This window comes from Triticum dicoccoides, chromosome 6A (genome assembly GCF_002162155.2).
Source record: "Triticum dicoccoides isolate Atlit2015 ecotype Zavitan chromosome 6A, WEW_v2.0, whole genome shotgun sequence".
Taxonomy (NCBI): Eukaryota; Viridiplantae; Streptophyta; class Magnoliopsida; order Poales; family Poaceae; genus Triticum; species Triticum dicoccoides.
Genome location: NC_041390.1, coordinates 456,228,429 through 456,242,852, shown reverse-complemented (window position 1 = coordinate 456,242,852; position 14,424 = coordinate 456,228,429).

Sequence of the window (14,424 nt, the reverse complement as noted above, 5' to 3'; positions counted from 1 at the left end):
CAAAAAAATTCCTATGCACACGCAAGATCATGGTGATGCATAGCAACGAGAGGGGAGAGTGTGATCTACGTACCCTTGTAGACCGACAGCGGAAGCGTTAGCACAACGCGGTTGATGTAGTCGTACGTCTTCACGGCCCGACCGATCAAGCATCGAAACTACGGCACCTCCGAGTTCTAGCACACGTTCAGCTCGATGATGATCCCCGGACTCCGATCCAGCAAAGTGTCGGGGAAGAGTTCCGTTAGCACGACGGCGTGGTGACGATCTTGATGTACTACCGTCGCAGGGCTTCGCCTAAGCACCGCTACAATATTATCGAGGATTATGGTGGAAGGGGGCACCGCACACGGCTAAGAATATGATCACGTTGATTAACTTGTGTCTAGAGGTGCCCCCTGCCCCCGTATATAAAGGAGCAAGGGGGAGGGGGCGGCCGGCCTAGGAGGGGGCGCGCCAAGGGGAGTCCTACTCCCACCGGGAGTAGGACTCCCTCCTTCCTTGTTGGAATAGGAGAAGGGGAAAGAGGGGGAGAGAAAGAAGGAAAAGGGGGCTGCGCCCCTTGTCCAATTCAGACCAGAGGGGGGGCGCAGGCCTCCTTCCTTTTGGCCTCTCTCCTCTATTCCCGTATGGCCCAATAAGGCCCATATACTCCCCGGTGAATTCATGTAACTCTCTAGTACTCCGAAAAGTACCCGAATCACTCGGAACCTTTCCGATGTCTGAATATAGTCGTCCAATATATCGATCTTTATGTCTCGACCATTTCGAGACTCCTCGTTATGTCCCCAATCCCATCCAGGACTCCGAACTCCTTCGGTACATCAAAACTCATAAACTCATAATATAACTGTCATCGAAACCTTAAGCGTGTGGACCCTACGGTTCGAGAACAATGTAGACATGACCGAGACATGTCTCCAGTCAATAACCAATAGCGGAACCTGGATGCTCATATTGGCTCCCACATATTCTACGAAGATCTTTATCGGTCAGACCGCATAACAACATACGTTGTTCCCTTTGTCATCGGTATGTTACTTGCCCGAGATTCGATCATCGGTATCTTAATACCTAGTTCAATCTCGTTACCGACAAGTCTCTTTACTCGTTCCGTAATACATCATCTCACAACTAACTCATTAGTTGCAATGCTTGCAAGGCTTATGTGATGTGCATTACCGAGAGGGCCCAGAGATACCTCTCCGACAATGGAGTGACAAATCCTAATCTCGAAATATGCCAACCCAACATGTACCTTTGGAGACACCTGTAGAGCACCTTTATAATCACCCAGTTATGTTGTGACGTTTGGTAGCACACAAAGTGTTCCTCCGGCAAACGGGAGTTGCATAATCTCATAGTCATAGGAACATGTATAAGTCATGAAGAAAGCAATAGCAACATACTAAAGGATCGGGTGCTAAGCTAATGGAATGGGTCATGTCAATCACATCATTCTTCCAATGATGTGATCCCGTTAATCAAACAACAACTCTTTTGTTCATGGTTAGGAAACATAACCATCTTCGATTAACGAGCTAGTCAAGTAGAGGCATACTAGTGACACTCTGTTTGTCTATGTATTCACACATGTATTATGTTTCCGGTTAATACAATTCTAGCATGAATAATAAACTTTTATCATGATATAAGGAAATAAATAATAACTTTATTATTGCCTCTAGGGCATATTTCCTTCAGTTAGTGCCTATTTGCATTATCCATTTGTCTTCACTGTGTACCTGATTCTTACTGCCTAGCTGCTATTAGTCATTGTGCTTTCACTTCATTGAATACTTGACTATGGTCTGCCTAGTGTAGTCTACCTTCCGCTGCATGGTAACAGGCTCATTTCTATCATTTATCTTCGAAACTTTCATGTTTTGAAGACTTTCATAAAAATCGCCTATTCACCCCCCTTCTAGTCGATATAACGCACTTTCAATTGGTATCAGAGCAAGGTACTCCCTTGTTCTATGTGATTTTGGTTTAACCGCCTGGAGTTTTAGTTATGTCGACCACAGGTATGAAGACTGTGTCATGCCCCATCTTTGCGGTCACGAGTATCCCAAGTGGAAGGCCATGATGAAGAAGCGCCTCATGGCGACAAACAGTGAGCTGTGGACCGTCACTGAGATTGGTCTAACCGATCTGTGCAAGATGGCGGAAGCTGATGACATTCGCAAGTACACTCTTCTCAACCTCACGGTGAAGGACATCATCTGCTCTTGTCTATCACAAAATCAGTTTAGGAATATCATGCATCTTGATCATGCGAAGCTTATCTGGGACCGTCTCTCTGAGGTCTATGAAGGTCATCGAACTCGTCATGATCCTTGGTTTGAGGATTTAAGGAATCTCTCAAAGCGATGACATTCGAACCAGAATCATCATCCTCTGCATCATGCCTTATGGCAAAAGATGCTAAGGTAATTGAATGCTATCTATCTGAATCAAGTGATGATGAATCTGGTGATGAATTTGGACCCAGCTATGCAAAACTTGCTTCCCTTGCCACTAAACAATAGAAAGCTATGGAACATATTCAAAAACTGTTAGACAAAAGCGATGACCTGTTGGACGCTGAAATGACTCGATCTCAGTCCTTAATTGAAGACATAAAAAATCTTCATGTTAAGTATGAGGAACTTGAAAGTCGTCATGAAACGCTCTCAACAACTCAGGAAAGGTTTTCCTATGATTATCTTCAAAGGAAGCAAGATCTTGAGAAATTGAGAGCGGCTCATGAAGATCTTCAAAAGGAAAACGATTCACTTCGCGCCGAACAGATCAGTTCAGCTCAGGAAGGATTTGAACCACCATTTCTTAAATGCATTGAGCGTTATAATGCTACTTCTATTGCTGAATGTTCTACTACTGCTACTATTGCAATATCTTCAACTGTTGATGTGGTAACTAACCCCTCTGCTGAGGATACCACTGCTATTGCTGATGAGAATGCTAGGTTGAAGACACTGCTTGAAACAGGGATGTACAAAAGTCTCAAAGGGCATCAGACACTATGTGATGTCCTCAAAAGGCAGATCCTGAACCGAAACCCTAGGAAAGAGGGTGTTGGGTTCGAAAGGAAAATGAATGATGATGGCTCTTATTGAAAACGAGAGCAGTACCCCAAAACCACATGGGTTGCTGCAAAGGAACCTTCAGCGGATCCATCCACCCTATCTGGCTTCACTTGTGCTAATCCCATTGTTATTGATGAATCCTTTGATGCAAACTATAGACTGTTTAAGAATCAGAATGGTGAAGTGTTTGCCAGGTATATTGGTACTAACTGCAGGAATGGACCGCCTATGAAGAAGATCTGGGTGCCGAAAAGGTGTTTGGAGAATCTTCCTGTGAATGTCATCATGACACCACAGGTGAAGAAGACAAACCCCGGACCACAGGCTTCATACGGTCCAAAGGCTTCATACAGACAAAGGACTCACCTGAGTCGCACTAACGCAAATGTTTTGCAGGGAAGCCATACTCAGGCCTATGAATATGAGCGCGGTTCATCAAACCGCCATGTTCATGAGACCAAGAACTATTCTGCTTATTCTTATGAGTACTATTGTCCACCTGCAAGAATTTTTGCTAGGGCTCCAAAGACAAAGTTCTCAGATACTGCACTTAGACTCATTGCTTCGAAGCCACCCTTGAAGATGTGGGTGGCTAAGAAAGCTTAACTCTCTTTTGAAGGGAAAGGTCTCCAGACGAAAACCAAAATCGTCTAACGCTATTGCTGGGGACCTTAAACATCTTATAGGGCGCAAGATCAAATGCCCAAATGGTCTTATTATGTATTTTGTTCCTGAGTCGCTTGCTACTTACCCTATCAGTCCTAACCGTGATCTAAGCTTTCATAATCCACTTGCTCGTCAAATGTTTATGCTTCACAATTCTCTTCGTGAAGCCTATCCCCCTAACTGCAATGTAGGGTACGACACCAGCAGCTTCAGAATGGATTATTGATAGTGGGTGTACCAATCACATGACTGTCAAGCGAAGCCTTCTTATGGACTCAACCTTACGTCCATCTAACAAAAGTCACATCACATTTGCTGACACTGGTAAAAGTAAGGTATTGGGTCTAGGTAGAGTTGCAATCTCAAAGGATCAACACATGGATAAAGTCATGCTTGTTGAATCCCTTGGTTTCAACTTAATGTCTATCTCAATGCTTTGCGATTTAAACATGATTGTGATGTTTGGAAAATATCATTGCCTTGTTCTAATGGAATCTGACAAGTCTCTAGTGTTTCAAGGGTATCGGAAAGATGATTTGTACATGGTAGATTTCTCAGCAGGACCACAACTTGCCATATGTCTTCTAGCAAAAGCTTCTGAATGCTGGCTCTGGCATCGGAGGCTAGGACATGCTGGCATGAGGAACCTCCACACCCTTGCAAGGAAGAAGCATGTCATAGGCATCGAGGGCGTCAAGTTCAAGAAGGATCACTTATGCGGTGCCTGTGAAGCAGGAAAGATGACGAGGGCCAAGCATCCCTCAAAGACAATCATGACAACGACTCAACCCTTTGAATTGCTCCACATGGATCTTTTCGGTCCCACTCATTACTCAACTCTTACTACTACTGCGTGTCTCTATGGCTTTGTCATTGTTGATGATTATTCAAGATATACTTGGGTGCATATAATCCTCTACAAGACTGAAGTGCAGGATGTCTTCAGACGCTTCGCCAATCGAACAATGAACAACTATGACACCAAGATAAAACACATCAGAAGTGACAATGGCACTGAATTCAAGAACACTGGCCTAGATACATATCTTGATACTTTAGGCATCACACATGAATTCTCAGCTCCATACATGCCACAGCAGAATGGCGTCGTTGAACGCAAGAACAGAACACTTATTGAGATGGCTCGGACGATGCTTGATGAATACAAGACTCCAAGAAAGTTCTGGCCTGAAGCCATTGATACTGCATGCCATATCATCAACCGTGTTTATCTTCACAAGCTTCTGAACAAGACATCCTATGAGCTCCTTACTGGCAAGAAGCCAAATGTCAGTTACTTCAGAGTATTTGGCGCCAGGTGTTGGATCAAGGATCCACATCACACTTCAAAATTTGCACCAAAAGCACATGAGGGTTTTATTCTTGGATATGGAAAGGATTCGCACTCCTACAGAGTCTTCAACCTTTTTCACTATAAAGTGGTTGAAACAGTGGATGTGCGGTTTGATGAGACGAACGGCTCACAAAGAGAGCACCTGCCAAATGTGCTAGATGAAGTTCCATCCAGTGAATCAATCAAACTTATGGGAACTGGAGAAATCATACCATCTGAAGCTCAGCCTGAAGAGGAACTTATCATCTCCGCACCTGATCAACCTGAAGACAATGCTCAGCCTGAAGACAATCCCTCTAATGATGACAATGACCAGCAAGAGCAGAATCTTCGTCCTGTACATCCTTGTGTTGCAAATGAAGTACAGATTGAGAGAATAATTGATAGCATCAACGCACCAGGTCCACTCACTCATTCAAGGGCAACACAACTAGCAAATTTCTGTGGGCACTTCACTTTTGTCTCAATATCTGAACCCAAGAAAGTTGAAGAAGCCTTCTTGGAACCTGAATGGATTCAAGCTATGCAAGAAGAGCTTCAACAGTGTGAGCTGAATAATGTATGGGAACTGGTTAAGCGTCCTGATCCTCGCAAGCACAATATAATAGGCACCAAATGGATATATCACAACAAGAAAGATGAGCATGGTCAAGTTGTCAGAAACAAAGCCTGTCTCATTGCTCAAGGTTACACTCAAGTTGAAGGGATTGACTTCGATGAAACATTTGCTCCTGTGGCCAGACTTGAAGCCATACGCATACTGCTGGCTTATGCAAATCATCATAATATTCTTCTGTATCAAATGGATGTGAATAGCGCTTTTCTCAATGGCAAGATTGAAGAAGAAGTGTATGTTGCACAACCGCCTGGCTTTGAAGATCCAAAACATCCTGACATGGTGTACAAGCTCAACAAGGCACTGTATGGCCTCAAACAAGCCCCTCGGGCTTGGTATGACACACTCAAATACTTCCTGAAGAGCAAAGGCTTCAAACCTGGTTCCCTCGACCCCACTCTCTTCACGAAGACATTTGATGGTGAACTGTTTGTGTGCCAAACATATGTGGATGACATTATCTTCGGCTGGACCAATCAGAAATACACTGACGAGTTTGGATATATGATGCAAGAGCAATATCAGATGTCCATGATGGGTGAGCTAAAGTTCTTCCTTGGTCTTCAAATACGTCAGCAACGCAACGGCATCTTCATATCTCAAGAGAAGTATCTCAAAGATTGCCTGAAGAAATTTGGGATGCAAGACTGCAAAGGCTTCACAACTCCAATGCCAGCCAAACATCATCTGGGTCCCGACAACAATGGTAAAGAGTTCGATCAAAAGGTATACCGCTCCATGATTGGGTCTTTACTTTATCTATGTGCATCTAGGCCAGATATTATGCTTAGTGTTTGCATGTGTGCTCGATTCCAAGCGGCACCAAAGGAATCGCATCACTTAGCTGTGAAGCGAATTCTTCGATATTTGGCTCACACCCCAACATTAGGACTATGGTATCCCAAGGGCTCAGAGTTTGATCTGGTTGGATTCTCGGATGCTGATTATGCTGGTGACAAGGTGGATCGCAAGTCTACATCAGGCACATGTCATTTTCTAGGACGATCACTTGTATGTTGGTCTTCAAAGAAGCAGAACTATGTATATCTCTCCACTGCTGAATCTGAATACATTACTGCTGGATCTTGCTGCGCTCAGCTTCTATGGATGAAGCAAACACTCAAAGACTATGGCATTCATCTGAAGCAAGTGCCACTCTACTGCGACAACGAAAGCGCCATCAAGATTGCCAACAACCCAGTTCAGCACTCGAAGACAAAGCACATTGAAATTCGTCATCACTTTCTCAGAGATCATGTTGTGAAGGAAGATATTGATATCATACACGTCAACACTGAAGAGCAATTGGCAGATATCTTCACCAAGCCCTTGGATGAGAAGAGGTTTTGCAAGTTACGGTGTGAGCTAAATATCTTGGAATCCTCAAATGTCCTGTGATCAGGCACACATCCTAACACTTATGCATATTGATGACTTAGATGTGCAACACACGAAGTAAAGTATGTCTTCAATCAATGAAGACTTACATTCTAAGTGTGAATACATTAATGTGGAATTTGACTTCGGAGCGCCACGATAATTGTGTGCCGTGTCTGGGTCTAATACTTCCTATACGGTGGGTAACGCCACCACCAAATTCTTCTGTTTGAAGTGTTTCACCCATGCGTTGTTGGGGAACGTTGCAGAAAACAAAAATTTTCCTACGGTTTCACCAAGATCCATCTAGGAGTTCATCTAGCAACGAGTGATTAGATGCATCTACGTACCTTGTAGATCGCGAGCGAAAGCGTTCAAAGAACGGGGATGAGGTCGTCGTACTCGACGTGATTCGAATCACCGAAGATCCTAGCACCGAACGGACGGCACCTCCGCGTTCAACACACGTACGGAACAGCCACGTCTCCTCCTTCTTGATCCAGCAAGGGGGAAGGAGAGGTTGAGGGAGATGGCTCCAGCAGCAGCACGACGGCATGGTGGTGATGGAGCTGCAGTACTCCGGCAGGGCTTCGCCAAGCACTATGGAGGAGGAGGAGGTGTTGGAGAGGGAGAGGGAGGCACCAAAGATCAAGGTAAGAAGTCCTCCATCTCCCCACTATATATAGGAGGGCCAGGGGGGGCTCCGGCCCTAGGAGATGCAATCTCCTAGGGGGGTGCGGCCAAGGGGAGGAATCCCTCCTCCCCAAGGCACCTAGGAGGTGCCTTCCCCTCCTAGGACTCTTCCCTCCTTGAAACCCTAGGCGCATGGGCCTCTTGGGGCTGGTGCCCTTGGCCCATGTAGGCCAAGGCGCACCCCCTACAGCCTATGTGGCCCCCCGGGACAGGTGGCCCCACCCGGTGGACCCCCGGGACCCTTCCGGTGGTCCCGGTACAATACCGGTGACCCCGAAACTTGTCCCGATGGCCGAAATAGCACTTCCTATATATAATTCTTTACCTCCGGACCATTCCGGAACTCCTCATGACGTCCGGGATCTCATCCGGGACTCCGAACAACATTCGGGTTACTGCATATACATATCCCTACAACCCTAGCGTCACCGAACCTTAAGTGTGTAGACCCTACGGGTTTGGGAGACATGTAGACATGACCGAGATCGCTCTCCGGCCAATAACCAACAGCGGGATCTGGATACCCATGTTGGCTCCCACATGCTCCTCGATGATCTCATCGGATGAACCACGATGTCGAGGATTCAAGCAACCCCGTATACAATTCCCTTTGTCAATCGGTATGTTACTTGCCCGAGATCTGATCGTCGGTATCCCAATACCTCGTTCAATCTCGTTACCGGCAAGTCACTTTACTCGTACTGTAATGCATGATCCCATGACCAGACACTTGGCCACCTTGAGCTCATTATGATGATGCATTACCGAGTGGGCCCAGTGATACCTCTCCGTCATATGGAGTGACAAATCCCAGTCTTGATCTGTGTCAACCCAATAGACACTTTCGGAGATACCCGTAGTATACCTTTATAGTCACCCAGTTACGTTGTGACGTTTGGCACTCCCAAAGCACTCCTACGGTATCCGAGAGTTACACGATCTCATGGTCTAAGGAAAAGATACTTGACATTGGAAAACTCTAGCAAACGAACTATACGATCTGATGCTATGTTTAGGATTGGGTCTTGTCCATCACATCATTCTCCTAATGATGTGATCTCGTTATCAATGACATCCAATGTCCATAGTCAGGAAACCATGACTATCTGTTGATCAACGAGCTAGTCAACTAGAGGCTTACTAGGGACATGTTGGTGTCTATTATTCACACATCTATTACAATTTCCGGATAACACAATTATAGCATGAATAAAGACAATCATCATGAACAAGGAAATATAATAATAATGCTTTTATTATTGCCTCTAGGGCATATTTCCAACAGTCTCCCACTTGCACTAGAGTCAATAATCTAGTTACATTGTGATGAATCGAACACCCATGGAATTCTGGTGTTGATCATGTTTTGCTCTAGGGAGAGGTTTAGTCAACGGATCTACTACATTCAGGTCCGTATGTACTTTACAAATATCTATGTCTCCATCTTGAACATTTTCACGAATGGAGTTGAAGCGACGCTTGATGTGCCTTGTCTTCTTGTGAAACCTGGGCTCCTTGGCAAGTGCAATAGCTCCAGTGTTGTCACAGAAGAGCTTGATCGGCCCCGATGCATTGGGTATGACTCCTAGGTTGGTGATGAACTCCTTCACCCAAATTGCTTCATGCGCTGCCTCCGAGGCTGCCATGTACTCCACTTCACATGTAGATCCCGCCACGACGCTCTGCTTGCAACTGCACCAGCTTACTGCCCCACCATTCAAAATATACACGTATCCGGTTTGTGACTTAGAGTCATCCAGATCTGTGTCGAAGCTAGCATCGACGTAACCTTTTACGACGAGCTCTTCGTCACCTCCATAAACGAGAAACATTTCCTTAGTCCTTTTCAGGTACTTTAGGATATTCTTGACCGCTGTCCAGTGTTCCTTGCCGGGATTACTTTGGTACCTTCCTACCAAACTTACGGCAAGGTTTACATCAGGTCTGGTACACAGCATGGCATACATAATAGAACCTATGGCTGAGGCATAGGGGATGACACTCATCTCTTCTATATCTTCTGCCGTGGTCGGACATTGAGCTGAGCTCAATTTCACACCTTGTAATACAGGCAAGAACCCCTTCTTAGACTGATCCATATTGAACTTCTTCAATATCTTATCAAGGTATGTGCTTTGTGAAAGACCTATGAGGCGTCTTGATCTATCTCTGTAGATCTTGATTCCTAATATATAAGCAGCTTCTCCAAGGTCCTTCATTGAAAAACTCTTATTCAAGTAGGCCTTTATGCTGTCCAAGAGTTCTATATCATTTCCCATCAAAAGTATGTCATCTACATATAATATGAGAAATGCTACAGAGCTCCCACTCACTTTCTTGTAAACGCATGCTTCTCCATAAGTCTGCGTAAACCCAAACGCTTTGATCATCTCATCAAAGCGAATGTTCCAACTCCGAGATGCTTGCACCAGCCCATAAATCGAGCGTTGGAGCTTGCACACCTTGTCAGCATTCTTAGGATCGACAAAACCTTCCAGCTGCATCATATACAATTCTTCCTTAAGGAAACCATTAAGGAATGCCGTTTTGACGTCCATTTGCCATATTTCATAATCATAGAATGCGGCAATCGCTAACATGATTCGAATGGACTTTAGCTTCGCTACCGGTGAGAAAGTCTCATCGTAGTCAACCCCTTGAACTTGTCGATAACCCTTAGCGACAAGCCGAGCTTTATAGATGGTCAAATTTCCATCCGCGTCTGTCTTCTTCTTAAAGATCCATTTATTTTCTATGGCTCGCCGCTCAACGGGCAAGTCAGTCAAAGTCCATACTTCGTTTTCATACATGGATCCTATCTCAGATTTCATGGCTTCTAGCCATTTGTCGGAATCCGGGCCCGCCATCGCTTCTTCATAGTTCGAAGGTTCATCGTTGTCCAACAACATGATTTCCAAGACAGGGTTGCCGTACCACTCTGGTGCGGAACGTGTCCTTGTGGACCTACGAATTTCAATAGGAGCTTGATCAGAAGTATCCTTATCATCATCATTAACTTCCTCTCTAGTCGGTGCAGGCACCTCAAGAACATTTTCTTGAGTTGCGCCATTTTTCGGTTCAAGAGGTAATACTTCATCAAGTTCTACTTTCCTCCCACTTACTTCTTTCGAGAGAAACTCTTTCTCTAGAAAGGACCCATTCTTGGCAACAAAGATCTTGCCTTCGGATCTGAGGTAGAAGGTATACCCAGTAGTTTCTTTAGGGTATCCTATGAAGACGCATTTTTCCGACTTGGGTTCGAGCTTTTCAGGTTGAAGTTTCCTGACATAAGCATCACATCCCCAAACCTTTAGAAACGACAGCTCAGGTTTCTTCCCAAACCATAATTCAAACGGTGTCGTCTCAACGGATTTCGACGGAGCCCTATTTAAAGTGAATGCGGCAGTCTCTAAAGCATACCCCCAAAAGGATAACGGTAAATCGGCAAGAGACATCATAGATCGCACCATATCTAATAGAGTGCGATTACGACGTTCGGACACACCATTACGCTGAGGTGTTCCAGGCGGCGTGAGCTGTGAAACTATTCCACATTTTTTTAAGTGTGTGCCAAACTCATGACTCAAGTATTCTCCTCCACGATCTGATCGCAGGAACTTGATTTTTCTGTCACGTTGATTCTCAACCTCACTCTGAAATTCCTTGAACTTTTCAAAGGTCTCAGACTTGTGTTTCATTAAGTAGACATACCCATATCTACTCAAGTCATCAGTGAGGGTGAGAACATAACGATAGCCACCGCGAGCCTCAACACTCATTGGACCGCACACATCAGTATGTATGATTTCCAATAAGTTGGTTGCTCGCTCCATTGTTCCTGAGAACGGAGTCTTGGTCATTTTACCCATGAGGCATGGTTCGCACGTGTCAAATGATTCATAATCAAGAGACTCTAAAAGTCCATCGGTATGGAGCTTCTTCATGCGTTTGACACCTATGTGACCAAGGCGGCAGTGCCACAAGTATGTGGGACTATCAGTATCAATCTTACATCTTTTGGTATTCACACTATGAATATGTGTAGCATTACGCTCGAGATTCATAAAGAATAAACCATTCACCATTGGAGCATGACCATAAAACATATCTCTCATATAAATAGAACAACCATTATTCTCGGATTTAAATGAGTAGCCATCTCGTATTAAACGAGATCCTGATACAATGTTCATGCTCAAACTTGGCACTATATAACAATTATTGAGGTTTAAAACTAATCCCGTAGGTAAATGAAGAGGCAGCGTGCCGACGGCGATCACATCGACCCTGGAACTATTCCCGACGCGCATCGTCACCTCGTCCTTCACCAGTCTCCGTTTATTCCGCAGCTCCTGCTTTGAGTTACAAATGTGAGCAACCGCACCGGTATCAAATACCCAGGAGCTACTACGAGTACTGGTAAGGTACACATCAATTACATGTATATCACATATACCTTTTGCTTTGCCGGCCTTCTTGTCCGCTAAGTATTTGGGGCAGTTCCGCTTCCAGTGACCACTCTCCTTGCAATAAAAGCACTCAGTCTCGGGCTTGGGTCCATTCTTTGGCTTCTTCTCGGCAGCTTGCCTGCCGGGCACAGCAACTCCCTTGCCATCCTTCTTGAAGTTCTTTTTACCCTTGCCCTTCTTGAACTTAGTGGTTTTATTGACCATCAACACTTGATGTTCCTTATTGACTTCTACCTCTGCTGATTTCAGCATAGCAAATACTTCAGGAATGGTCTTTTCCATCCCCTGCATATTGAAGTTCATCACAAAGCTCTTGTAGCTCGGTGGAAGCGACTGAAGGATTCTATTAATGACCGCGTCATCCGGGAGATTAACTCCCAGCTGAGTCAAGCGGTTATGTAACCCAGACATAGTGAGTATGTGCTCACTGACAGAACTATTTTCCTCCATCTTACAGCTGAAGAATTTGTCGGAGACTTCATATCTCTCGACCCGGGCATGAGCTTGAAAAACCATTTTCAGCTCTTCGAACATCTCATATGCTCCATGTCTCTCAAAACGCTTTTGGAGCCCCGGCTCTAAGCTGTAAAGCATGCCGCACCGAAAGAGGGAGTAGTCATCGGTACGTGCCTGCCAAGCGTTCATAACGTCTTGTTCTGCAGGGAGAACAGGTGCATCACCCAGCGGTGCTTGTAGGACATAATCTTTCTTGGCAGCTATGAGGATGATCCTCATGTTCCGGACCCAGTCCGTATAGTTGCTGCCATCGTATTTCAGCTTGGTTTTCTCTAGGAACGCGTTGAAGTTGAGGACTACGTTGGCCATTTGATCTACAAGACATATTGTAAATATTTTAGACTAAGTTCATGATAATTAAGTTCATCTAATCAAATTATTCAATGAACTCCCACTTAGATAGACATCCCTCCTGTCATCTAAGTATAACATGATCCGAGTTAACTAGGCCGTGTCCGATCATCACGTGAGACGGACTAGTCAACGTCGGTGAACATCTTCATGTTGATCGTATCTTCTATACGACTCATGCTCGACCTTTCGGTCTTCTGTGTTCCGAGGCCATGTCTGTACACATGCTAGGCTCATCAAGTCAACCTAAGTGTTTTGCATGTGTAAATCTGTCTTACACCCGTTGTATGTGAACGTTGGAATCTATCACACCCGATCATCACGTCGTGCTTCGAAACAACGAACTGTCGCAATGGTGCACAATTAGGGGGAACACTTTCTTGAAATTATTATGAGGGATCATCTTATTTACTACCGTCGTTCTAAGCAAACAAGATGCAAAAACATGATAAACATCACATGAAATCAAATAATAATAGTGACATGATATGGCCAATATCACATAGCTCCTTTGATCTCCATCTTGGGGCTTCATGATCATCTTGTCACTGGCATGACACCATGATCTCCATCATCGTGTCTCCATGAAGTTGCTCGCCAACTATTACTTCTACTACTATGGCTAACGCGTTTAGCAATAAAGTAAAGTAATTTACATGGCGTTTCTCAATGACACGGAGGTCATACAAAAAATAAAGACAACTCCTATGGCTCCTGCCGGTTGTCATACTCATCGACATGCAAGTTGTGATTCCTATTACAATAGCATGAACATCTCATACATCACATATAGATCATTCATCATTCATCACAACTTTGGCCATATCATATCACAAAGCACTTGCTGCAAAAACAAGTTAGATGTCCTCTAATTGTTGTTGCAAGTTTTACGTGGCTGAAGTAGGGTTCTAGCAAGAACGTTTTCTTACCTACATGAAAGCCACAACGTGATTTTTCAACTTCTATTTACCCTTCATAAGGACCCTTTTCATCGAATCCGCTCCAACTAAAGTGGGAGAGACAGACACCCGCCAGCCACCTTATGCAACTTGTGCATGTTAGTCGGTGGAACCGGTCTCACGTAAGCGTACGTGTAAGGTTGGTCCGGGCCGCTTCATCCCACAATACCGTTGAAGCCAGATAAGACTAGTAGCGGCAAGAAAGTTGACAACATCAACGCCCACAACAAATTGTGTTCTACTCGTGCAAGAGAACTACGCATAGACCTAGCTCATGATGCCACTGTTGGGGAACGTTGCAGAAAACAAAAAATTTCCTACGGTTTCACCAAGA